At 37.7% G+C, this 27581-nt stretch overlaps 1 long non-coding RNA gene across 1 annotated transcript in view; it reads right to left on the bottom strand.

Moving 5' to 3' along the window:
- Window positions 1-843: 843 nt before the first annotated feature.
- Window positions 844-27581, bottom strand: part of LOC121820146 (uncharacterized) — a 39844-nt gene continuing 13106 nt past the window's right edge. Inside the window, exon 3 of the long non-coding RNA XR_009601504.1 lies at window positions 844-27164. This is a non-coding gene — a long non-coding RNA (uncharacterized LOC121820146). The remainder of the gene's footprint in view (window positions 27165-27581) is intronic.

Raw genomic sequence — 27581 nt, 5'->3', positions numbered from 1 at the left:
TAGCGGGAAGAGTATTGGCTGGGGATTAAAAAGTCATGGGTCAGAGTCCCATTTCCAGTCCCCTCTGTCCAGACATGTGACTTTTGGGCAAGCTACTTGTCAGCTTGAGTTTCTTCGTCTGTAAAAATGGGGGCGTGTGCTCTTTCGCTACTTGTATTCCCACGGTGGCTTGGGGAATAAAACAAGACAGGTCTATGTAAAAGATCTCTGTAAGGTGTGACACACAAAGGCAAATTGTTAAAGTACCAGGCACAGCTGAGGTACTCGTAAAAACCTTTTGTGTTAGTTGAATCCATTTCTCCCACTTACTATTTGCCAATACCAGAAGATTCACAGAATGAGGGGGACAAGAGCTGGAGTGAACATCCTGGCTTTTAACTCTGTTCCTGCCCACTTCCTCCAACTTCACTCATATCACAGATCAGTCAAAACATGTAGATACTGACTATACAAAATGTACATATGTCTGATCTGGTGATTCTACCATTCTGAGCAAAGCTCATTAACCCGTAGAGTAGGCATTATGCCCAAGCTGAGATAACCCAGCCTGTCTTCTGGGAATTTGTTTTTTGATAGGGGAGACAAACTTTCCTTGTTACTAGAGTGGAGTCAATTAATGACTGGCCCCTAGGAAAAGCTTTCTGAATCGCTGCTAACACCCTTAGCTTTACCAGGATATCTTTTCTTCTTACTTCAGATTATTAAGTACACCTTGGAAACCTATGAAACAGACAAAGAATAAACAGGGCTGAATAGTGTGCATATACCAGTTCCTGAGATACAGTAAGCATTCAGTAAGTGAAGGGCTTCTCTGGTGGGTCTAACAGTTCAACATGACATTGCTTAGTTTAAGATGTATAACATGTTTATTTGATATTTATTGCACAATGATTACCAGCATAGCATTAGCTAACATCTGGATCACATCACATAATTATTATTTCCTATTTTGTGTGTGTTGATAACATTTAAAATTTTCTCTCTTGGAAACTTTCAAGTAAGTAATACAGTATTGTTAACTATAGTTACCATGATGTACGTTAGATCTGCAGAAGTTATTCATCTAATAACTGCAAGTTTGTACTTTTTGACCGATATCTCCTCATTTCTCCTATCCCCTATCCACTGATAACCACTATTCTAGTCTTTGAGCTTGACTTTTTTAGATTCCACATATAAGTGAGATCATGTAGCATTGGTCTTTCTTTACCTTACATGTTTCACTTAGCATAGCACCCTCAAGATCCATCCTTGTTGCAAGCAAGAAAATATCCTTTGTCTCTGATACATGGCTGAGCAATATATCATTGTGTAAAGCCACTGAGTCGTGTCTGACTCATTGCGACCCCATGGACTGTGTCCATAGAATTCTCCAGGCCAGAATACTGGAGGGCATAGCCTTTCCTTTCTCCAGGGGATCTTCCCAACTCAGGGATCTTCCCAACTCAGGGATCGAACCCAGGTCTCCCGCACTGCAGGCGAATTCTTTACCAGCTGAGCCACACGGGAAGCCCCACCATATCTTCTTTATTAGTTAATCCATTGATAGACACTTAGATTGTTTCCATATCTTGGCTATTGGCTGCAGTGAACACAGGACTGCAGGAATCTGTTTGTGTCTCATGAATATATATCCAAAAGGAAGATTTCTGGATTCTATGGTAAACTATTTAATTTTTCAGCATCCTCTGTATGGCTTTCCATAATGGCTGTAGCAATTTATATTCCTACCAACCTCCTTATCCATACTTTTCTCCACATCCTCACTAATACATTTTTTAATCTCTTGTCTGGTTGGTGATAGCTATTTTAACAGGTGTAAGATGATATCTTATTGTGTTTTTGATATGCATTTCCATGATTATTAGTGATGCTTTTTTATGGCCTATCTTCTTTGAAAAGATGTCTATTCAATTCCTCTGCCCATATTTAATCAGAGTGTTATTGCTGTCTTTTTTTTTTGCTATTGAGTTGTATGAATCCTTTATATATATTTTATGTTAACCCCTTATCAGATATATGATTGGCAAATATTTTTTCCCATTCTGTAGATTGCCTTTTCATTACATTGATGGTTTCTTTTCTGTGCAACTTTTTATTTTGAAGTAGTACCATTTGTTTATTTTTTATTTTGCTGCCTTTGCTTTGATATAAAATCCAGAAAACTCATCGCTGAGATAGCTGTCAAGGAAATTATCCACTCTATGTTTACTTAGATCTTTAAGCCATTCTAAGTTGATTTAGCATATGGTGTAAGATAAGGTACAGTTTCATTCTTTTACATGTGGCAAATTTTCCCTACAACTCTTATTGAAAAGACTGTACTTTACCCATTTTACATTCTTGGCTCCTTTATCAAAAATTAGTTGTCCATATATGTGTGGGTTTATTTCTGGACTTCTATTCCATTGATCTGTGTCTGTTTTAAAGCCAATATCATACCATTATGATTACTATAGCTTTGTGATATAGTTTGAAATCAGGGATTGTGATGTTTCCAGATTTGTTTTTCTCTTTCAATATTGCTTTGGCTTTTGAGGTTGCTTGCCGTTTCATACAAATTTCAGGATTTTTTTTCAATTTCTTGAAAAGTACCATTAGACTTGATAGGAATTGCATTGAGTGTGTAGATCACTTTGGGTGGTGTGGAATTAGCAATATTAGTTCTTCTAACCTATGAGCATAGGATATCTTTCCACTTATTTGTGTCTTCTTCAGTTTCTTTCATCAATGCCTTAGAGTTTGCATATATGGCTATTTCACTTCCTTGATTAAATGTTTTCTGAGGTATTTTATTTTTCATGTTATTATAAATTAGATTGTTTTCTTAATTTCTTATTTTGATAGTTTGTTATTAATGTTCAAAAATTCAACTGATTTTGTATCCTGCAACTTTACTGAATTTATTAGTTCTATAGTTTTTTGGTAGAATCATTAGGGTTTTCTATGTTTAATACATTTCATCTGTAACTGTGACAGTTTTACTTCTTCCATTCTGATCTGAATGTCTTTTATTTCTTTTTTTTCATGCTTAATTGTTTTGCTAGGACTTCTCATACTATTTTGAATAAAGATGGGAAATATGGGCATCCTTGTTTTGTTCTTGATCTTAGAAAAAAAGCTTTCAGCTTTTAACTGTTTGTTATGATGGGCTTGTCATATATGGCCTTTATTAAGCTGAGGTCCAATATCACTGCAGATGGTGACTGCAGCCATGAAATTAAAAGACACTTACTCCTTGGAAGAAAAGTTATGGCCAACCTAGATAGCATATTCAAAAGCAGAGACACTATTTTGCCCACAACAGTCTATCTAGTCAAAGTTGTGGATTTTCCAGTAGTCATGTATGGATGTGAGAGTTGGACTACAAAGAAAGCTGAGTGCCAAAGAATTGATGCACTTAAACTGTGGTGTTGGAGAAGACTCTTGAGAGTCCCTTGGACTGCAAGGAGATCCAGCCAGTCAATCCTAAAGGAAATCAACCCTAAATATTCATTGGAAGGACTGATACTAAAATTGAAACGCCAATCCTTTGGCCACCTGATGCAAAGAACTGACTCATTGAAAAGACCCTGATGCTGGGAAAGATTGAAGGTGGGAGGAGAAGAGATTGACAGAGAATGAGATGGTTGGATGTCATCACTGACTCAATGGACATAAGTTTGAGTAAACTCCAGGAGTTGGTGGCAGACAGGGAGGCCTGGTGTGCTGCAGTCCATGGGGTTGCAGAGTCAGACACGACTAAGCTACTGAACTGAACTGAACTGAACTGAAGCTGAGGTGTGATTTTTTTTTCCATGCTCATTTTGTTGAGAGATTTTATCCAGAACAGATGTTCAATTTCATCAAATGCATCAAATAAAAAAAGATAAGAAAAGATCATATGATTTTTATCTTTCATTTTCTTAATATGGTATATCACACTAATTTATCAACTTCATTTATATATATATATGCTCTACATTTATCCACTCCGTCTCACATTTTATGTATCTGATATCACAACTTACCTCTTTTTAAATTGGGTATCTAGTCAAAGTTGTTGTAGTTACAGTAATTTTAATATTTTTGTATTTTTACCTTTATACTAGAGTTATAAGTGATTGACCCACCACTGTTACATTACAGTATTGTGAATTTAACTATATATTTACCTTTACTAGTGAGTTTTATACTTGCATGTGTTTTCCTGCTCCTAGTTAGTGTCTTTTCATTTCAACAAAAGCTCACTTTAACAATGCCTGTAGGCCCAGTGTAGTGATTGTGAACTCCTTCCGCTTTTGCTTGTCTCTTTATCTCTCCTTCAGTTCTGAAGGGCAACTTTGCCATGGTTAGTATTCTTGGTTGGCAGTTTTTTCTTTTAGTACTTTGGCTGTATCATGCCACTCCCTTCTGGTCTGCCAAGTTTCTGCTGAAAATCTGTTGATAGTCTTACGGAGAGTCCTTTGTATGTAACAAGTTGTTTTGTACTTGCTTTTTAAGTTTTATTTTTCCCTAACAATTGACAATTTAATCACAACATGTCAAAAAGCATTGCAACATGTCTTCTTAGAGTAATCTGAGCTTCCTGGGTTTAGATGTCTCTTTCTTTCTCCGGATTAGGGAAATTTTCAACCATTATTTTTCTTTGAATAAGCTTTCAGTTTCTTTGTACCTGTCTTGTCCTTCTGGGATTCCTATAAAGCACATATTTTTCCATTTGAAGATGTACCAAAAGTCTCTTAAGTTATCTTTGTTGTTTTTCTTATTTTTGTTGTTTCTCAGACTAAATGAATTTCATTGTCCTGTTTTCAAGTTCACTGATTCTTTCTGCTGCTTCACCTAGCCTGCTGTTGCCCTCCTGCTATTGAATTTTTTAGTCAACTTATCGTATTCTTCAGCTTTATGATTTGTTTGATACTTTTAAATATTTTATATTCCTACTTTGATGTTCTTACTTTGTTCCTGTCCTCGGTAAATATCTTTATGACTGTTATTTTGAACTCTATTAGATGAATCATTCATCTCCATTTCATTAAGATCTATTTCTGGAGTTTTATTTTGTTCTTTGGAATATATTCTCTTTCTTCATTTTTCTTGCTGTCTGTATTGATTTCTGCACATAGATAAAGCATCCACCTCTTCCAGTCTTGACTGGATGACCTCATGTGGGAGATGAACCTTGTCTATTAGTCTAGCCTGAAGTCTTAGTTGTCCCTTAAATTTTTGTAAATACCAAGCTGCCTTCTTTGTTCTTGATGCCTGTCAGTATTTGATGATGTACCAAGACCCATCAGTGTCCTAAAGGGGGAGAATCACAGCCAGCACTTAGAGGCCAGTTTATTGGAAACAGGGCTCTCAGCATCTTAGAAAATTTGTAGTTTGGCCACACCCAGGGAAAAGCCAGGATGCTGGCATTTTGCCTACTCCCCTTGTGCTTGGTCCAAGTGTAAAACTGTGTGTGTAGAGGTGCTCCTGCACCCATTAAAATGCTTCTTTCCTGAAGTCCTATGGGACTTGGGAATGAAAGCACTGTTAGCTCTCAGTCAGGTAATGCAAGTGCCCATCCTGGGCAGAGCTGGAAAAGTTGGGGAACCAAGTGTGTGTACAAGCTTCTTCCAGAAAATATACTGTCATCTTGAAGTGGGCTAGGGAGAGAGCAGAAGAGGTTCCACAAGCTTCCTGGTCTCCAGGAAGAATGTCATTCAGTCCATAGGTGTGTGCTAAATTAGAAATTTGATGCTCAGGCAGCAGCTTTCAAAGTATGCAAATTGACTGCTTTCAGAGACAGACTGGGAGATGAGTGTTTCTGTTGTTTCTCTCTGTCCCCTCTGCTCTGAGTTCTGGGAAGATAGCCAGTTAAGAACTGCTTCTTTGTTTGCTACAATCCTATGGGACTTATGAATACAATACTGTTGGGTTTCAGAACCAGGCAATCCAGGAGCCTGTCTGTCACAAGGCAGCCACCTAGCCTGGAGTGCAGACTATGTATAAGCTCCTTCCAGGGAAGTACTGGTGATTTATAGTAGTCTAGAGGAAGAAGGCAGAGGAAATGTCCACTGGCTTCCTTGGTCTTCAGGTAGGATGGCAGTCAGACCCTAGATATGTGCTAAATTATAAGCCTTTTCCACCTTTGTGCATGGAGAGTGATATCATTTTCTTAAAATGCCGAGAGATATTGATTAGCTTTCCCTTTATCTATGGACATTTATGTAGGTTTACTTTATCAAAAAGCTGCAACAGATTCTCTTACAATATGCTGTATTAGGCATAATACAGGCATAATACCTGTTTTGTTCTCTTTACAGAGAAGAGATCTGGTACTGCCATAGCTGAATCATAAGGCATATTTAATGTTACTAAATTATGAAAAATTACCCATTAAAGTAGTTGTACCCCCTATATATTATGGCTGCATGTTTCTCTGTTCTGTTACCCACATGTCATGTTACTAAAATTTTAAATGATTTTCTCATAAGATATTATGAACTCACTTCTTTAATTTGCATTTCCTTAATTACTACTGAGAAACATTTTTCATATGTTTATGACTATTTATATTTCCTCCTTTGTACACTGCCTGTTTTCTATTTGTCTATTTAGTATTTGATTTAGAAAATTTGTTTTCCTCCTGGGAACCATGGAGTATTCCTTGAGAAGTCTGAGAACAGACTACCTTCTCTTTCAGACCCACAACTTTTGGGTAGAGACAAGTGAGAATGAATTATTTTAGAACAATATTTCAAACATGAATTAGGATGAGCTCTCTTAGTTATTAATATAAATTTAAACAGCGCTATTCAAAGTAGAGCCAGAAGCATCAGCCTTTTATGTGCTTAGTCACTCACTCATGTTCGAGTGAATGACCGTCAGACTCCTCTGCCCATGGCATTCTCCAGGCAAGAAGATTGGAGTGGGTAGACATTCCCTTTTCCAGGGGATCTTCCCAACCCAGGGATTGAATCCGGGTCTCTTGCACTGAAGGCAGATTCTTTACCATCTGAGCCACCAGGGTACATTCTCAGGCTACTTTGTCAGAAGCTCTAGAGGCAAGTACAGCAAGCTATTTTAATTTAACAAGCTTCTAGGTGACTAAGAAGCACTAGACTAGACCATTAAAAGAAGAAAAAAGTCAGTCAGTGATTCTAAAACTAGGTTAAGACTAAGATTATATTTGTTTTATTAACATTTTAAAATTTTATTAGTAGTATACACAACAACTTGAATAAGTCTCAGGAGAATTACATAGAGTGAAAAAAAGTTATTTTCACATATACACTATGATTCTATTTATGTAATATTCTAGAAATGAAAAAGTTATAGAAATAGAGAACAGATTAGTGATTGCCAGGAGTCTGAAGGAGATCAGCCCTGGGATTTCTTTGGAAGGAATGATGCTGAAGCTGAAACTCCAGTACTTTGGCCACCTCATGCGAAGAGTTGACTCATTGGAAAAGACTCTGATGCTGGGAGGGATTGGGGGCAGGAGGAGAAGGGGACGACTGAGGATGAGATGGCTGGATGGCATCACGGGTTCAATGGACGTGAGTCTGAGTGAACTCCGGGAGATAGTGATGGACAGGGAGGCCTGGCGTGCTGCGGTTCATGGGGTTGCAAAGAGTCGGACACGACTGAGCGACTGAACTGAACTGAAATGAACTGATGGAAGGTGAAGGGTAGTGAAGAATTGGGAGGTGGACTTGATAACGAAAGAATACAGTCAGGAATCTTTGTTCTGAAGGAACTTTCTGCATCTTGACTGTGGCGGTAGGTACACAAACACACACATGGTAAATTGCACAAAACTGAACACACGCACACACACACACGATCAATGCAAATAAAACAGGAAATTTGAGTAAGACCAGTGGATTATATCAATGTCAATATCTTAGTGGTGATATTACAGTATAATTCTGCAAGCTTTGGGTGAAAATTGAGTAAATGTTTCAAAGTATCTCCTTGTATTACTTCTTACAACTAGAAGTGAATCTCCAATTATCTCAAAATAAAATGTTCAATCAAAAATGAAAACAAAAGATTTATTAGGTTTAATTGCCATCAATTCCCCCAAAATATTCATAGGAAATGGGAAAATGGCTCATTGTCATCTTCATTCAGAATTTGGCAAAATGTCCCAATTATCTTCATCGTATATTCAAAAAATTAGACAAATTAATACACATGCAGGGTGAAGAGCGTTTATTTTCTTCTTGAAAAAAATCAAAGAAGAAAGATGAGTTTTAGACATAGATTTAATTCTTCCTCAAACAATGTATCTCTAATGTATCTCTAATGTTAATCTTATGTTATTAACTAATAAGACATACTTAAAGAGGAAAAAATATCATATTTTAATTTTTAACTTCTAGGACTGAGTGTATTTTTATTTGAATGACAGTGCTTTGGAATAGGAAAATTACAACTGAAATTAGAGGTAATTTATGCAGAACAGATTTTAAAAAATGGAAACTCTTGACTACAGATGGGATTTTAGTTTTCAAATAATTACAAAATAAGCTTGTTCAATAGTCTCAAACACCTAAACATTCTGCTAGTGATTAGAGACTCCAAGAGTAAGATGTTTATGGATCTTTGGTAAAACCACTGTGATTTTCACGTTGGCACAATTTCTCATGTAAATAAGCTAAAAGACCCCTGGCTATCAATTTTGTTTTTCTCCCCAGAGGTGACCTAGAGGTTCTCATGATGTACCGTTCAGTTCAGTTCAGTTCAGTTCAGTTCAGTCACTCAGTCGTGTCCAACTCTTTATGACCCCATGGACTGCAGCATTCCAGGCTTCGCTGTCCATCACCAACTCTCAGAGCTTGCTCAAACTCATGTCCATTGAGTCAGTGATGCCATCCAACCATCTCATCCTCTGTCATCCCCTTCTCCTCCCACCTTCAATCTTTCCCAGCATCAGGGTCTTTTCAAATGAGTCAGTTCTTTGGAGTTTCAGCTTCAGCATCAGTCTTTCCAATGAATATTCAAAACTGATTTCCTTTAGGATAGACTGGTCAGATCTCCTTGCAGTCCAAGGGACTCTCAAGAGTCTTCTCCAACACCACAGTTCAAAAGCATCAATTATTCAGTGCTTGGCTTTCTGTATAGTCTAACTCTCACATCCATACATGACTACTTGAAAAATCATAGCTTTGACTACATGAACCTTTGTTGGCAAAGTAATATCCTGCTTTTTAATATGCTGTCTAGGTTGGTCATAGATTTTCTTCCAAAAAGCAAGCATCTTTTAATTTCATGGCTGCAGTCACCATCTGCAGTGATTTTGGAGCCCCCAAAATAAAAGTCTCTCACTGTTTCCATTGTTTCCCCATCTATTTGCCATGAAGTGATGGGACCAGATGCCATGATCTTAGTTTTCTGAATGTTGAGCTTTAAGCCAATGTTTTTACTCTCCTCTTTCACTTTCATCAAGAGGCTCTTTAGTTCTTCTTCACTTTCTGCCATGAAGGTGGTGTCATCTGATATCTGAGGTTATTGATATTTCTCCTGGCAATCTTGATTCCAGCTTGTGCTTCATCCATCCTGGCATTTCACATGATGTACTCTACATATAAGTTAAATAAGTGGGATCACAATATATAGCCTTGAAATACTCCTTTCCCAATTTGGAACCAGTCTGTTGTTCCATGTCCAGTTCTAACTGTTGCTTCTTGACCTATATACAGAGTTCTCAGAAGTTAGGTAAGGTGGTTTGGTATTCCCATCTCTTTCAGAATTTTCCAGTTTGTTGTGATCCACACAGTCAAAGGCTTTGGCATAGTCAATAAAGCAGAAATAGATGTTTTCCTAGAACTCTCTTGCTTTTTAGATGGTCCAGTAGGTGTTGGCAATTTTATCTCTTGTTCCTCTGCCTTTCCTAAATCCAGCTTGAATGTCTGGAAGTTCATGGCTCATGTACCTTTGAAACCTGGCTTGGAGAATTTTGAGCATTACTTTACTAGCATGTGAGATGAGTGCAATTGTGCGGTAGATTGAGCATTTTTTGGCATTGCCTTTCTTTGGGATTGGAATGAAAACTGACCTTTTCCAGTCCTGTGGCCACTGCTGAGTTTTCCAAATTTGCTGGCATATTGAGTGCAACACTTTCACAGTATCATCTTTCAGGATTTGAAATAGCTCAACTGGAATTACATCACCTCCACTAGCTTTGTTTGTAGTGATGCTTCCTAAGGCCTAGTTGACTTTGCATTTCAAGACAGCTGGCTTTAGGTGAGTGATCACACTATTGTGATTATCTGGGTCATGAAGATCTTTTTTGTATAGTTCTGTGCATTCTTGCCACCTCTCTTAATATCTTCTGCTTCTGTTAGGTCCATACCATTTCTTTCCTTTATTGTATCCATGTTTGCATGAAATGTACCTATAGGAAACCATTTATATTGTCTTTTTCCTGGAACCTTGATCTTCTGAACCTTATTGACTTATTCACATTAAAACAAAAAGACTATCTGAATTTATTCAAGATTAAAATTTAGAAAAGTTTGAGGATTAACTGTATGGAAAGAATTATTGTACATTCACTAAAATTCATATTCTCTTCATTTTCCTGGGCACACAACTTGTGTGTATAACCAGCTTTCCTTGAAGTTTGTTTGGTCACTAAGACATGTCTGATTCTTCAGAGCCCATGGACTATAGCCCACCAGACTCCTCTGTCCATGGGGGTTTTCCAGGAAATAATACAGGAGTGGATTGCCATTTCCTTTTCCAGGGGATCTTCCTGACCCAGGAGCCCAACTAGTGTCTCCTGCATTGGCAGGTGGATTCTTTACCAGTCAGCCACCAGAGAAGCCCCTTCTTGAAGTTAATGTAGACGCGTGATTGAATTATAGGCAGCAGAATGGGATAAAAGTGAATCTTCCACTTCCAGGCCTCGCTCATAAAAATGCTCCTAAGCATTTATTTATTTCCTTTTGGCTGCTTTTGGCCTCAGTTTTGGCATCTGGGATCTTCCGTTTCCACATGTAGGCTCTTTGTTGGGGCATGTAGGCTTCTCACTAGTTGGCGGTGCATGGGCTTAGGTGGATCTCACTTCCCCAGTCAGGGATTAACCCCATATCCCCTGCATTGGAAAGAGGATTCTTAACCACTGGACCACCCAGGAAGACCCCTAAGCACAAATGCTTTTGTTTTTTTCACCTTCTGGTTGCCTGGGATGTAGACAGGTGCCACGGTCTTGTGAACCATCTGTTATGACCCAGTTTTAGTATCTGTCTTCCTTCTGTGATTGGCTGACTGCTTTAGACATTCATTGAACTTTCATGTCAGTCTTGGGTGGTATATTTTAACACAGACTTTTCATCTGTGAACTACTAAAGCAGTCAATAAAAGTTGAAGAATCAAATAAGAGTGGAGTTGCTTATATTCTATTTGGAGTCTTTCCCTTCATTTGACTTATTCCTGGATTGACCAGAGTGGGTTTCTCTCCACTCAATATTCTATTTCACCTAAGGCTTTAAAAATGGACACAAATATTTATGAGAACTGTGAATAGAATTTATCATATTTAGAATCCTTAAACTACATGAAAGTGAAAGAAAGTGTTAGTTGCTTAGTCAAGTCCAACTCTTTGCAGCCCCATGGACTGTAGCCTGCCAGTCTCCCCTGTCGGTGAAATTCTCCAGGCAACAATACTGCAGTGGGTAGCCATTCCCTTTTCCAAGGGATCTTTCCGACCTAGGGATTGAATCCAAATCTCCTGCATTGCAGAAAGATTCTTTAGCCACCAGGGAAGAAAAATGTTTAAGAATTTTCACAATTTAAAATCAGTTAAACATATATGCTGCTAACATTATTTATTATTATAAATCATGATTTATTTCTATTCATATATTCATTTGCCCTGATATCCTAGGAGGTTTGTAGGTATGGGTTGCTATCTTAGAAATGGATATTTGATGAATATCGCGTAGAAACTGGAAGAATACAAGAGCTTGTAGCTTTACATTAGGATGACTATTCTAAGAAAACTTTTGGAAATATATTTTATGCTGTGTCTAGTTCAAGGGAAACTGCATTGTAGTCATTACTTAGACAATAAGAAAATCCCATTTTGTATAAATCTGAGATCAACTTTCAGTTGTAAGTCTATGTGTATTTCCCCTGCATTTTGGGAATGTCTCCATTCTTCAGCAGCAGGAAGGTATCTAACACAGGCTTTGAACTCCTCTCACAACCATAGAGAGAGAGTCAGTCCTTTATAGTTCCTGTTTACTGAGCCATAACAGAATAAGTCACTGGTGCCAAAGCCCCACACTCATTCCCTTTAAACAGTCTCTGCAAGCAGGTCAATGAAGTGTTCCTGGAACTATAATTTATGGTGCCTCATGCAGTGATAAGAAAAATGCTGGACTGAGTTCAGAAACAAGGGTCAAATGATGACAATGAGAGCAAACCATTTCAAACTGTTTTAGCTGCAGCTGATTACGAGGCTGCTAGGAGGGAACATGTGTCAGGGAGAGCTAAATAGTTCTAACTAAGCCAGGCATTGATTTATTTACTTTGTTTATTCACTCATTCATTCATTTGAACATGCTTTGAGCTCTTTGAGGGAGGGAGGAGAGGTAATATATTTCAGTCTTTCTCCTAAAATGTTCATTTAGGAAAATTGGGCAAGAGATCCTTTTTGTCAGAGATTTCCAAGGACTGGTAAGACTCAACTATGTGAGCTGATTAAAAGCACAAAATATTTATACTTTTGGTCAAGGAAAGAGTGACCCTCTGTTGTTTGGTTACTGATGTGAGCATGTGCTATGCTTGTTCTGAGTTTCATTCCCTTGTTTCCGAAATAGTACAGTCTTTCTGTATATTACTCTGCCATGTTATCACTCACCTTTATCTGTCACCATTCAGATCTTTCCTTGTTTTTAGCTAATAAAGGCTTCGAGCTCCTTTAACAAAATTAAGGTAACAAACTGAAAGGGGAAAAAGTAATGGCTCAAGTCTTATTTGCCTAGCAAGCGATTGGAAGTCTTAGTTGATTTTCTAGGTGCTAGACAAAGCTCAAATATTTTGAAAGACTTCTACATTACTAGTGTTTAAATTGAAAGGGAAAAAAAAATGTGCAGCTATACTTCTCTGAAATAGAAAGAAAATAGCTATTATACGTCCTGGTTCTCCTCCTATTCAGTTCGTGAGAGTTGGATCATGTTCCTTTCGTTCAGGGCAGTTCTCCCATCCTATTCTGACAGAATTTTCACAGGCTTTTCTCTTATCTTGGTCTCTCTATGAACCTTACCTCTATTTCTGTTACTTTATCTAATTTGGAGATAAGCAGGGTCAAAGACAAACAAAAAGATCTGGCCGAAGAAATAATAGAAACTTTTGTCTCTCTTCTGAATTGGAACATTCCTACCCACTACAAGTAATGTAGACTGAAATGCAGTGAGTCATCCTTCTCTGTCATTTCCATGAATATCACACCTGTTGTCCATCTTTGCAAGAAAGGTGACTCACTGAGAATAATGGCTCATGCTGCCGACCCCTGTTCAAGGACTTTCTAGCTGCCCATGCTCATCAATAGCATCTGTAAAATTAATTCCACTTGGCACTTTCTTCACTCTACATCCTAGAGGTCACTAGACCTGCTCTGCCTCTGGGCAAGGATCTTCTTACCTGACTTATACTCCCCTGAGAAATCTGGGTACATGATGCTGACCCCAGGTACCCTAGAAAGAGCCCTGAAATTCAATATGTGTAAAGCAAACCAAATTTGATTTGTTAGCAATAGAAAAGGTGACAGCATTCAGCATCATTCATTATTTGATAAAAGAAAGCTAAATTTCTTCTATTACTGTTTAGCAGTAGTTTGACGTTGTGATAAATTTACATATTATTTTGCTTATATGAAAACTATTAAAAACTGTTGCAGAACATAGCAATAGTTAACAGGTACTACTTGGGTTTACTGTATTAAATGTTTCACAGTCATATTTGACCTAACCCAAAGAGATAGGTGCTATAGTCTTCATTTTTCAGGAGCAGAAACTGAAGTTTAGTTAGATTAAGCAAGTTGTTATCATGTAGCTAATAAGAATTGGAGGATTAATTACATAAAAACTTTTATCCTCTAAAGTCTATGTTCTTCTCCACTTTGCTATACAGCCTCAAGAAAGAAGAATTATACTAATTCCGAATCTGCCTAATAGAATTTGTAATAATTTAACCAAAACAGTCATATACATTTCTACTCTGAGGATAAATCTGTTAATTTAACAAATATTTAAATATTTACTGAGTGAGAGTTGTGTACCAAGAAATTTTTTTTTCTAAGCTACTCAAGTATTTTTTCCATTTCAGTTATGGGAGACCTATTTGGGAAGAGAATACTCATTTCCCAGGCAAAAATAAAATAAAAAACAATGGTTCATCTATTGTCAGTGTTAAACTGTTGAGCCTACTAGAAATCTTTAACACATTCCATTTCTTCTTTCAGGCTGGAGTTTGAATCTGAAGTACTATACTTTGAAAAAGAACTTTTAAATACCAAAATTTCTAGTTGTTATGAGGATATTTTAACCCATCATTGTTGAAATATTTTGAAACTTAACAAACTCTTGGATTACATAATGCTGCTACTGTTGCTAAGTCACTTCAGTTGTGTCCGACTCTGTGCAACCCCCTAGACGGTAGCCCACCGGACTCCCCCATCCCTGGGATTCTCCAGGCAAGAATACTGGAGTGGGTTGCCATTTCCTTCTCCAATGCATGAAAGTGAAAAGTGAAAGTGATGTCCCTCAGTCATGACCGACTCTTAGCGACCTCATGGACTGCAGCCTACCAGCCTCCTCCGTCCATGGGATTTTCCAGGCAAGAGTACTGGAGTGGGGTGGGTGGGGTCTAGATACTTCCTAAAACATCTAGTGTTAAAATAAACTGGAGACCAGGCTTGCAAATTGCCCAAGCCATGTTGCGTGCGTGCATGCGTGTGTACTCAGTCACGTCGGACTCTTTGCGATCCCTCGGACTGTAGTCCACCAGGCTCCTCTGTCCATGGAATTTTCCAGGCAAGAATATTGGAGTGGGTTGCCATTTCGTCCTCCAGGGGATCTTCCCACTCCAGGGATTGAACCTGAGTCTCCTGCATCTCCTGCATTGGCGGGCAGATTCTTTACCACTGTGCCACCTGGGAAGCCCCTCAGTCATGTTAGCAAAACTAAATCTAACTTATTTCATGGAAATAAGTGAAACTTAGGCCATTTCTTGTAAATGTATTCCTCTGATAATCACAATAGAAACTTAACTCATTTTCCCAAAATGGTTTAAGATAAATCATTTTTAACCAGTCCTCTGTCATCTGGAAACCCCCAGTGCAATAACCAATTACTGTAAGAGTTAAACAGTTTCCTCATTTTTGCTTTATAAGCCGTCCTGCAGTATTATGCCTCTGAGCTTAATTACAGTTTTAGTCTGAAGACTCTTAGTTCATGAACTGCTCTTGTATGCACAACGAACACTATTTTATTGATCTGGTTTTGATTTTACTGTTAGTGGATTTTTGATAGTTCTTGGTGTCAGAAATAGGAACCGAAGAAGAGCCCCCTCAGTGACTCTGAGGCTTATGTGCAACCATGTGCTGGTACCCACGGAGCCCATTGCACTCATGGCTTTCTCACTTGTCTCAGGGTCCTAGGATAAGTTTCCACTGGATTCAAGCTCTCTCTCTCTCTCTCTCTCTCTTTTTTTTTTTTTTTGCAGTTTGAACTTTCTGAGTTTATTTTACATACCTGTGTTTGTGGAATCTTCTTAGTAAGTCATCCTTCTGTTCAGGAAAGGAGATAACTATGGTTTTGGGGACTTTTAAAAATACATATATAAGACTGTATCATCTGTATATGGAGAAGATTTATTTTTCCTGTCTGATTTGGATGCCGTTTGTTTATTTTTTCTTTTGTAATTGCTTGTGGTTAGAACCTCCAACACTATTGAAAAAAAGTGGTTAGAGTGGACATCCTTGTCTTGTTCCTGATCTTAAAGGAAATGTTTTCAGCTTTTCACCATTGAGAATAATGTTTGTTGTGAGTTTGTTGTAAATGGCGTTTATTATGTTGAGGTAGGTTCTCTATGATCACTTTCTGGAAAGTTTTTATCATAAATGGATGAATTTTATCAAAAGCTTTTTCTCCATCTACTGAGATGATCATATGGTTTTTATTCTTCAGTTTGTTACTGTGGACTATCAGACTGATTTGCAGATATTGAAGAATCCTTGCATTCCTGGGATAAATCCCACTTGTTCATGGTGTATGATCCTTTTTAATATTGTTGGATTTGATTAGCTGTATTTTGTTAAGGATTTTTGCATCTGTGTTTATCAGTGATATTGGCCTGTAATTTTTATTGTGATATTTTTGTCTGCTTTTGGTATCAGAGTGATGCTGGCCTTGTAGAATAAGTGATATGTGTTCCTCTGTATGAATTTTTTTGGAATAATGTGAGAAGGATAGGTCCTACCTAATGTTCTGTAAATATTAGCTAGAATTCTCCTGTGAAGCCATCTAGTCCCAAACTTTTGTTAGGAGTTTGTTTTTTTTTTTTTCCCTGATTCAGTTTCATTGCTGGTAGCTGATCTGTTTGTATTTTTATTTCTTCCTGATTCAATGTGGGGATTTAGTATGTGTCTACAAATTGGCCCATTTCTTCTAGATTGTCCATTTTATTGACAGATACTGGTTCATAGTACTCTCTTATGATTCTTTTATTTCTGTAGTGTTGGTTTCAGCTTCTTTTTAATTTATGATTTTATTGATTTGGGCTCTCTCTCTCTTTAATGAGTATGGCTAAAAGTTCATTAATTTTGTTTATCTTCCCAAATAACTGGATCTCAGTTTCATTGATCTTTTCTATTATTTTTCTGTTTCTATTTCATTGATTTCTTTTCTTTATTATTATTATTATTTACTTTATTTTACTTTATAATACTGTATTGGTTTTGCCAATATATCAACATGAATCTGCCACAGGTGTACACATGTTCTCTGAACATTTATTTCTTTTCTGATCATTATGATTTCTTTTTGCCTTCATTTGTCTCCAGGTATATTTTTATTTCCCCTTTGATTTGGTCAGTGATCCATCTGTTGTTTAGTAGCATAGTATTTAGCCTCCTCATGTTTCTATTTTTTTCATTTTTTTATATAGCTGATTTCTTATCTCATAATGTTTTAGTTGGAAAAGAAACTTGATATTATTTCAATTTTATTAAATTTGTGAGGCGTTTTTTGTGGCCAGCATGTGATCCGACCTGGAAAACGTTTCCCATGCATTTAAAATGAATGTGTATTCTGCTGCTTTTGGATGGAATATTCTGTTTAAATCTATTAAGTCCATTTGGTTGAATGTATCACTTAAAGCCAGTGTGTCCCTATAGATTTTCTGTCTAGATGATGTATCCATTGATTTAAGTGTGGAGTCAATGTCCCCTATTGTTATCGTGTTACTGTCAATTTCTCCCTTTATGTCTGTTAATATTTGCTTTATGAATTTAGGTACTTTTATGTTGGGTGCATATGTAGTTATAGCTGTTACATCTTCTTCTTGGATTGCTCTTTTAATCATCATGTAGTATCTACTTTTGTTGTCAGGTTAGGGAGGTTTTCAATCTTGATTTCTCTAAATGTTTTCTGTCCCTTTTCTCTCTCTCCTCCTTCTCGGATCCCTATAATGCAAATGTTAGTATGTTTGATGTTATCTCTTATATGGTTTACTGTAGCTTTTTCTAGGTCTTTTATCACTCACTGACAATTACTGTTTTACCCTTGATTCTCCTCTGAAAGCATTTACAATCAACTACAGGCGAACTTGTTTCACTTTCAAGCAGGTTCATGGAAAAGTACTTGACAATGACTCTAGAATATGGGTTTCTATTAATTTCAGATCAAAATGCTGAATTCAGTAAGAATTTTTAATGGAAAAATTGACTGATTCAAATAACTGCTAGTCCAAGATCAAGAAAATTAAGAATTGTTTACATAAAAATGAATGAACAGTTGAAGATGGTAATAATGTTTATGACTTTGCTTGAAATAGTGCTAGTGCTTTAGTGCTGTCTTTTTTTCCCCCCAGATTTAAACAAACTACTTTTCTCCTTAATTTTAAGCTATCTATAACTTGTAACAGTTTGGCTAAATATACCTTTGTAAGCAAAGATTGAAACATTTATCTTTTCCTCCTTATCTATTTCCTCTAGAACTCAGAAACATTGATTAAATATTCTTATTTTTCATGACAATACAAGTATTTACAAAAGTTCTTAAATAATCTATTCTCCCTATAATAGAACACAATTGGGCAAGTCTCTAACTTGGCTTCTCTGCCTAAGAGACTTTTAAAGTTCTCATCTGAATTTATTATTACTTGAGAATTTTAAGTACTGAACCTTATGGAGCTAATAAACACACTGGATATTACCAAAGCTTTGACTAAAACATTATATTTGAAAATATACATGTGATTACTATTCTTGCTACTTTCATGTAAATAATCGGACCATATTTAATGAGCCTAGACTTATAAACAAATTAGGCTCACTGTAACTATCTTTGATAAAAGTACTTTTACAAAATGTAGACAAAAATATATAAATACAGACAAAAATGGTTTTAATGGAAATCTATAGTATACCTGTTATCAGATTCTAATCTTCTTCATTGTCTTTGAGATATTGTTATTTCCATGTGAACTTCAGAGAAATCATAACAGATGATATATGGACAACCTTCAAACTTGTTGTATGGAACTCTCAAAAGAGTTCAGCAGAACACCTATGGATGCGATCAAAGACAGTCAAACTGCAAACTCAGACGGTTCATCAGATTGAAACTGCCATCCACATTTACCATCTAAAGATGCTTTGAATTCAAATCTAGAAATTTTCTTAATTGGCACCTCTTCATTTCAGATACTGAGTTTATATTTTGCTCCAACTATTAACCATTGTTTCTGTTTGGTTTCCATAGAAATTCTTTATACTAAATTGTTTGATTCCTCAAATCATAAGTGGTCTAATTTAGGTGGAAGCTCACCTGCAATGCTATCTCGTGAATTAAAATAAAACATTATCATGCCATCCTTTCCTAAGTAATCATGAGAATATGAGATGCTCATACAACATGGTGTGCCTTGTAAAGAAGAAAAAATGGAAACCCAAGTGCGTATTACTCTGCATATGTAAGTTGACTCAGAAATGTGAAACATGAATCTGATTATAACTCATTTGATTTATTCCAATCTTTGCTCCTGGGAATGTCTCCTCTGGGTTATTTTAAATCCTTGGCTATTATCCTGCTCACAGTCATTGTATTAACAACTTCCCTAGTGCATTGTATCCTCTCAAGGCTTTTAAACACATTGTAGCTGCCACTCACATCTCAAACGGTATCATCAAGATTAGACGTCAAAGGGGTCACTGATCCAACCACATGTATCAATATCTGTTATGCTGATGCGACGGTTTGGTCACGTGACAGCAGCTGCATGACCATCTGTCTGAATGACTGTGTCCATAGTGGTACCTGAAAATAGCACTATACTGGTTGGTCATATGCTCAGCTTGTGGAGACAGTGACCGAAAGGGAGGAGTTGTTAAAGTAAAGTGCAGACCAGGCCTGATAATCCCCCAAGAAGATAAAGCCATTTAAGCCACATAAACAAAGCTAAATCTAGCTTGCTTCATGAACAAAACTTAACTTAGTGTACTTAGATATGTATTCATCTCATAATCGTAAAATAAACTTAACTCATCTTTCTAAAATGGTATAAAATCTGCCATCTGGAAATCCTCATTGTAATTACCAATCATCGTAAGGGTTAAATGATGTCCTCGTTTTCACTTTATATTTATAATGGCTTATAAAGATGATTCTGCAGTATCATATCCCTGAGCTTCTCTACTTTTTTTTTTCTCTGCTTTTGGTTTGAAGATTACCAGTTTGTGAACTGTTCTTATGTACACAATAAATGCTTGCTAACAAAATTTTACGTATCTGGTTTTAATTTTTACCATTTCTGGATTTTTTGATAATAGTTATATTACAACATGAGTTTGTGCGTGCATCCTCAGTCATGTCTGGGTCTTTGTGACCCCATGGACCAGGCTCCTCTGTCCATGGAATGTTCCAGGCAAGAATACTGGAATAGGTTGCCATTTCCTCCTCCAGGGGATCTTCCTGACTCAGGGGTCACACCGGTGTCACTTGTGTTTCCTGCATGGGCAGGTAGGTTCTTGGTACCACTGTGCCACCTGGGAATCCCTATGTTACAACATATATTGCTTGAACGCTTTTTAACCATAAGTTAAAAGTCCCTTTTTACGCTGAGGTGGAATTAAATTGTTTTTGAGTTTTTCTATTATGACTTTCAAATTTTCTACAATCTCTCTGCAGTTTTTCTCAATTTCTGAAATATGATAAATGATATTTATGAGAAGAATCAAAAGAAGAATCAATTCAGTTCATTTGCTCAGTCATATCCAACTCTTTGCAACCCCATGAATTGCAGCACACCTGGCCTCCCTGTCCATCACCAACTCCCGGAGTTCACTCAAACTTACATCCATCAAGTCAGTGATGCCATCTCATCCTCTGTCGTCCCCTTCTCCTCCTGCCCCCAATCCCTCCCAGCATCAGAGTCTTTTCCAATAAGTCAACTCTTCGCATGAGGTGGCCAAAGTACTGGAGTTTCAGCTTTAGCATCATTCCTTCCAAAGAACACCCAGGACTGATCTCCTTTAGAATGCACTGGTTGGATCTCCTTGCAGTCCAAGGGACTCTCAAGAGTCTTCTCCACCACCACGGTTCAAAAGCATCAATTCTTCGGCACTCAGCTTTCTTCACAGTCCAACTCTCACATCCATACATGACCACTGGAAAAACCATAGCCTTGACTAGATGGACCTTTCTTGGCAAAGTAATGTCTCTGCTTTTCAGTATGCTGTCTAGGTTGGTCATAACTTTCCTTCCGAGGAGTAAGCGTCTTTTAATTTCATGGCTGCAATCACCATCTGCAGTGATTTTGGAGCCCAAAAAATAGTCTGACACTGTTTCGACTGTTTCCCCATCTATTTCCCATGAAGTGATGGGACCAGATGCCATAATCTTAGTTTTCTGAATGTTGAGCTTTAAGCCAACTTTTTCACCCTCCTCTTTCACTTTCATCAAGAGGCTCTTTAGTTTCTCTTCACTTTCTGCTATAAGGGTGGTGTTATCTGCATATCTGAAATTATTGATATTTCTCCCGGCAATCTTGATTCCAGCTTATGCTTCTTCCAGCCCAGCGTTTCTCATGATGTACTCTGCATATAAGTAAAGTTAATAAACAGGAAAGGAAAAGCAAAAAGAAGAGAAGATGCCCTAGGAAACAAAAGAAATTTTTAAAAAGGAGGATGGTTGGGGAGGAGAAGACACAAATTAAAGATAAATTCCAAGCACATGGAGCATTACGGGCCACTGTTGGTGATGAACAAGGAGGCCTGGCGTGCTGCAATTCATGGGGTTACAAAGAGTCGGACATGATTGAGTGACTGAACTGAACTGAACTGCTAAAATGATAAAGAATCTGCCTGCAATGTGGGAGACCTGGGTTCAATCCCTGGGTTGGGAAGATCCCCTGGAGAAGGGAATGGCAACCCACTCCAGTATTCTTGCCTGAAGAATTCCATGGACATAGCAGCCTGGCAGGCCACAGTCCATGAGGCTGCAGAGTCAGACACAACTGAGCACCTAATACTTTCACTCACAAAAACCCTTTCTTGCTTCTGTTAGCATATTTTTGTGCATAGATGAACATTTGGAGGTTGATCAGTGGACACTTTATTTTTACTAGTTGTTTCTATGAACCAAGTAAGTGGGACATGGCCACTGGCGCTTGATCACATTGGCAGTACAGGGTGTCTTCCTGCAGAGAACTCGACTGGGATCTTCGCTCCTTGAAGTGCTCATGAGCCATCCTATAGGATGGTGTAGAGGAAGATTATGAACATCCCTCTGCTGTTTGGGAACCTGAATGCAATCATTCACTTATTCATTCCCTCAACCATAATTTCTCATTCAGGTAAGTTTCTATTGAAAGCTAAAAGCCCTGTTCTGAACATTACAGGAAATAAAAGAAACATACACAGAATCCTGCCTAAATTTTTCATATTAAATGCCTTTTGTGTATGTTCCACAAGACACACAACCTCAGCAGATACAAAACTAAATTCAACAGGCTCTTCATACCTCACTCCCATCACGAACCACCCAGCTCTTCACTTACAAGCAAATCTATTCTTCCACTAATATCTCCTATATTTGTTATTGATAAAAACCATCCAAACTAGAAACCTCAAGTCTTTCTCTGTTCTTTCAGCTTCCTCCTCCTATTCTCTAATCAGTCATCAGGTACCTTCAACTCTTCTCCTGATTGTATCTCTTTCTTTCTACCCACTTATCTCTTACTTGTACTCAACTGAGATAGGCTTCTGTCCAAATTTTCTATCAGTTCCTTTTTACTCTTCCTTTTTAATAAAGTCTGAAAGCTGTCCCTAAAATTCAAATAGTGTATCACCTTCTTGCTAAAAATCTTTCAGTACTTCTCATTACCAAGGAGCAAATAAAGCCCCTCAAATTATAGAGAAATATCTTCATATCTATTCTATTAGCTATCTACCTATCTAATGTTTCTATTTTCATCTCATATGTTCTTTTCCATAAACTCTTGGTTTATTGTATGTTATATTTTTCTTGAAATATTTGTTAGGAGTCTTTCTTTTTCTTTTTCTTTTTTTTTTTTTTTTACTTTATGGGACATAGAAAACTATTGGGTTTATTTTAGTAAGGAAGAGTTAAGATGAGTCATAAGGATAAATGTATTAATAATTGAAAAATGAAATGAAGAAGGAATTGGCTATAGTAGATGGTTTCTGCTGTGGTGATGAGGATGTGAGCCTGGAAAGTAGAATAGAAAAGGAGCTGCAGTGAGAGACTGTATAGGGTGAGATTATATATGAATATGTGTGAGTTGTTGCTCCATCTCAATAGGCTGATTTCTTGGTGTAACACAGTGGACACCTGAAAGAATAGGAAAAAAGAAAGAGTTTCACATTTCTCTTAAAAGTTAACTATGAGAAATTTAGTAGAGAGGTGAAAAGTAAATATGCAGAAGAAAAAGTGAGAAGTGAAGCCGCTCAGTCATGTCCGACTCTTTGCGACCCCGTGGACTGTAGCCCGCCAGGCTTCTCCGTCCATGGGATTCTCCAGGCAAGAATACTGGAGTGGGTTGCCATTTCCTTCTCCAGGGGATCTTCCCCACCCAGGGATCGAACCCGGGTCTCCCGCCTTGCAGGCAGACGCTTTACCCTCTGAGCCACCAGGGAAGCCTATGCAGAAGACTACTGTACAAATAAACGAGAACGACCGATATTTAACATAGGATTTGTATAAAAATGTTACTGAAATACTGGTGTAACTTTTGGTCACTGTATATTTAAGCTATACCCTGATTTAGTATTATAGTATTCATTCCTTAATGAACATTTTATAAAATTTTTAGGAATGAGTAAAATCTAAAATGGTTTGTAGTTTTTTTCTGTTTTGTTTTGGGGATTTTTTTTTTTTTTTCCCTTTCTACTTTGAAGTCATGTGTTATGCTGAATGCTGTATGGAGGCCTGTAGAAAAAAATAAACACTAGATAATCCCTACCCTCAAAGGAAATTACTAACTCATTTAAGGCTTATAACAAGCAAAACAGAAATCTAAACTTTAGTCAATTAAGTAGGAAATTTAGGCCCCAAACACTTTCCTCTGAAGTTTGTATACCCAGAGCATGAAAAAAAAGGGATATCTAAATTGTTTTGCTTAATTTATTGGTTACCTACTAGAACCAGAGGCCCCCAAACATGAAACAAAAACAAAGTATTCATGGGAAACATTGAACATGCAAAACATGTTTGCCAAGAAACCAAACAACCCACACATAGCCAATAAAAGTGGCCTCTTACTCATGCTCTAAATGCCTCCATAGTGAAACCGTGTCAGTGAGAGAATATTTCACAGCTGTAGGACTTCTTCATCAAGAGATTTTTTTTTTCTGCCAGTCTCAAAATTCGGCAACACAAATCATTACTTCGAGAATCACACACAAGCTTCTTAAATAATGAAGGAGATAAAGAGAAATGTTGTTATTTTAAGTTTTCAGGGAAGAGGAGACTCTGTTGTGCAAACAGCTATTTTTTAGCCCTTTGAGATGGGTGAAGATTACCTTCAGAGCTATGGACAGGGTTCATACAGTCGAATTGGGAAGACTGAAATCTAAAAGATCTTTGAGTTAGCATCCTAGCAAGGACAGATCACTTTGTAAAGTTTGTCTCTGAAATCTTTAGCCTAATTAACTGTCACTAAAAAAAAAATCAGAATAATTTAAAGTGTTCTGCCATGAAATTATAGATACAGGATTTTTTCCAGTTCTTAAAAAATCAGTTTTTCTGGTTTTGTTTCCTTCCTCATACATCATCAGAACCATTGCATATTGACTTGAGGATAAATGACTAAGATTTAATGCAATTTTGACAGTAGTTTCTATTCTGCTTTGTCCTTCAGTGATGATTAGGAATTTTCTGGTGGGCCAGTGGTTAGGACTCAGGGCTCTCACTGCTGAGGGCTTGGGTTTAATTCCTGTTAAGGGAACTAAAATCTCATTAGCCTTGCGATTAAAAAAAAAAAACAAACAAAACAAGAACAATGGGAGACTCACAGTGGTCCTGTGTTTAGGAGTCTACCTGCAGATGCAGGAGACATATTCCTTTCCTTGTTTGGGAGGATTCCACGTGCTTCGGAGTAACCAAGCCTGTGTGCCACAACTACTGAACTCTGGGGGGCCCAGAGCCCTTCTCTGCAGCAAGAGAAGCCACCGCAAGGAAAAGCCTGGGCACCGCAGTGAGGAGCAGTCCCTGAAACTAGAGAAAGCCCACATCCAGCAATGAAGACCCAATGCAGCCCTAAATAAATCAAATAAAAAGAATGATGATTAAATGTTTCATACTTCTCTTTCCTGTTCAAAATGTTCTTCGAGGTAGACCTAAAGCAAGAGAAGTATGGAGTAAGGAAGCATTTACTGGGAAATGAATTTGTATGAAAAATCGTAGTGGTTTAAGTTCAGAGATAAGGTGTATTTGTATTCGAATTTCCAAAATGAATTTTGCTACTGGGTATAATGTTTATAATAAAATGTGCCCTTTGATCCACTTGAGTGTGGGCTACACGTAGTGACTTTCATCTTTATTGAGAGGATATAGTAAAGGAAAAAAGAAAAAGCACAGTGGGGAAAGCTGGCAGATACCATTTTAAGCAAAGAATAAAGGTTAACAACATCAGCAATAATTCATGCTGATATCATGTACCCCTTGATATGGTGTGATGAGCAGTCAGCTTATTTTGTGTTTTTATCCCAAACCTTTGTTATTGTTGTTGTTCAGTCACTAAGTCTCAAGTCATGTTGTCAGCCAAATCATGAGAAAATACCACACAGCTAAACGAAAGGATAGTCTACAAAATAACCACTACTCCTCAACATTGTTATGGTCATGAAAAATAAGGGAAGATTGAGTATGTCACACAGATTGCAGGAGATTAGGAGATCAGATGACTTAATGCATTGTGGTGCTCTGGATTGGATCCTGGAACAAAGGAAAAACTGGTGGAATCTGAATAAAGACTGAAGTTAAGTTAATCGTCATGTACCCATGTTATTCTTCATTTTTGTCAAATGCACTATTCCTATATAAGATGATGACTTTAGGAAAAATTACGTTATGGATATATGGAAACTTTTTGTACTATCTTTTTAACCTTTCAGTAAATTCAAAATTATCCCCCAATTAAATATTTATTATTAAATACCTATGCATAGATACACACCCTGCCATCAAGAGTTAATTACAATTTTAAAAAAGACTAATTACAGCAATGTTGTTGTGTTCAGTTGCTCAGTTGTCGACTTTCATTTGGAGTTTTAAGTCTAGGCATTTGAGACTTTAGCTGCATTAAAAGTGTAAGCAGTTCAAATGAGACTTTTGTTTATATTTCGTATGCAGAAAAACAATGATAATGCCTCATGAAAGTAGTGTTACTCAGGTTTTCTTCCAACTGTTATTTATTGAATACTGGCAAGACATAAGGAGCTCTTTAAAACATTGCATTTATACCTGGAGGTGCTGATACCTAGAAAACTTATCATCAGACCTGGAACCAGACTGCAGTCCTTCTGACTCCTGGACTCTAATCCTTTCAAACACAGCTTGGAGCCTACTAGACCTCTTCCACAGTTCCATGGGGCATGGGAGCTATTGAGTGGGAAGATATCTTTCTCAGTGGAACTTTGAGAAACAGTCAGAGGGCAGTATTCAGCTTCTACGTGTGTGTGTGTTTGTGTTAGTCGCTCAGTCGTGTCCGACTCTTTGCGACCCCATGGACTGTGTCCACCAGACTCCTCAGTCCATGGAATTCTCCAGGCAAGAATACTAGAATGGGGTGCCATTTGCTTCTCCAGGGGATCTTCCTGACCCAGGGATCCAACCTGGGTCTCCTGAATTGTAGGCAGTTTCTTTACCATTTGAGCCACCGGGAAGCAACGGTCTGTGGGCATTTTTCCTTTCTGATTAGTAGAAGTAATTGTCTGTGTCTTTAATGGGGATTTTGATTACCCTTTTTACATCTCTCTGTGTGTGCTCTTGCTTAGTTATGTCCAATTCTTTGTGACCCTATACTCTATAGCCCTCCAGGCTCTTCTGTCCTTGAGATTTCCCGGGCAAGAATACTGGAGTGGGTTGCAAATTCCTACTCTTTTTACAGCCCTACCTAGTTTCATTGCTGGCATCATCAGAGTTGTGAATTAGGATATTACCAAAATTGCTTGCAGTGTTCTTTTTCAGGTTGATGTAGAAAGTTTCTGAGATGACATCTAATGATTTTCATATAATCCTTTTTGTGTGATACCAGGAAATTAGTGTAGGCTTGAGTTAGTGATTTGATTCCAGTAAACAGAATACAGCAGAAGTAAGAGGCTGCCACTTCCAAGACTGGGTTTCAAAGATTGTGGCTTTCATCTTGTGGGTGTTTGAGCTCTCTCATTCTCTCCTGGATAGCTCAGAGCTGGGGAAAGTCAGCTTCAAGTCCTTGAGGCAGCCCTGTGGAAAAACCCACGTGGTGAGGGAGTAGGGCCTCCAACAGTGATATGAGTGAGCTTGAAAGAGGCCTTTCTTCAAGACCTCCCTACCCAACCTAGTTGTTACTGCAGGCCATGAGAAATCATGAGTCTTAGCTATCTAGCTAAGCTATTCCTGGATTTCTGATCTGCTGAAACTACGAGTCTGTTTTTTTCTTTTTCTTTTTTATTGAAGTGGGCTTCCCTCATAGCTCAGTTGGTAAAGAATCCACCTGCAATGCAGGAGACCCCAGTTTAATTCTTGGGTTGGGAAGATCTCCTGGAGAAGGGATAGGCTACCCATTCCAGTATTCTGGGGCTTCCCTTGTGGCGCAGCTGATAAAGAGTCCGCCTGCAATTCGGGAGACCTGGGTTCAATCCCTGGGTTGGGAAGATACCC

This window comes from Ovis aries, chromosome 8 (assembly GCF_016772045.2).
Source record: "Ovis aries strain OAR_USU_Benz2616 breed Rambouillet chromosome 8, ARS-UI_Ramb_v3.0, whole genome shotgun sequence".
In the NCBI taxonomy this organism is placed as follows: Eukaryota; Metazoa; Chordata; class Mammalia; order Artiodactyla; family Bovidae; genus Ovis; species Ovis aries.
The sequence above is the reverse complement of the archived record's forward strand: the minus strand, read 5'-3'. Positions and strand labels throughout refer to the sequence as shown.